Genomic DNA, 937 nt, shown 5'->3' on the forward strand with positions numbered 1-937 from the left:
TACCTAACTCAGGATGATATTCTCCAGATCCATCCATTTCCCTAAGAATTTCATAAATTTATTGTTTTAAGAATTTCATAAATTTATTGTTTTTAATATTAGCTTGGAATTTTTACAAAGAAGCTGTATTACTAGACAGGGTGTCTCCAGAGTTAGAGATAGCAGTCAGGCACTTATTATCAGAGCAGTCCCACACAAGGCAGAATTGCTTTACTAACCAGAAAGAAGTTGTAGGACTTCCATCACTAATTATCTATGTTACAGCCAAGAAATGCTAGTATGCGACCTTTAACTGCTTGCCTCAGACAAACCCAGAGAATTTATTTTGTGGCTACCAAAATAGTCCTGGAAGAAGGACACCACTCTTCCTCTGTTTTGCACCTGGCTGCTTGTTCTCACTGACCTTAATGTGGCTGTCTCCTGCCTATGTGACTTCTGTCATTTGCCCTGTTTTCTGTATACTATATAAGCCTGATTTTTACTTTGTGCAAATACACTCAGATACCACACTTCTTTGTGTCATCTCCGTTTGTCCCTAGCCAAATTCTTTTCCAACCAAGCCAGAACTCTTATCTCCCTGCAGAACAAGGGGTCCAGGAAGCAACCCAGTCAGTGGCATAGAACTGCCCTAGATATCAGGCAATGAATTAAAAGAAAAGAAGATACTATATATGAACAACGGAATTTTATTCAATCACAAAGAATTAAATTATGCTATTTGCTAAAAAATGGATGTAACTAGAAATCATCATACTACTCAAAATAAACAGTACATAGAAGCATAAATACATGTTTCCTAACTTGCATTTTCTTAAATCCTAAAAGTCCCTTAAATATCAAATGGGACACTGGAGTAATGAAAGAGGGTAGTAGGACTAGGACAAGGGACAACATACTGAGGGTAGTGATTCTGAGATGAAGGACAAAGTAAATGTTA

The sequence above is a fragment of the Mastomys coucha genome, unplaced genomic scaffold, assembly GCF_008632895.1.
Source record: "Mastomys coucha isolate ucsf_1 unplaced genomic scaffold, UCSF_Mcou_1 pScaffold21, whole genome shotgun sequence".
In the NCBI taxonomy this organism is placed as follows: Eukaryota; Metazoa; Chordata; class Mammalia; order Rodentia; family Muridae; genus Mastomys; species Mastomys coucha.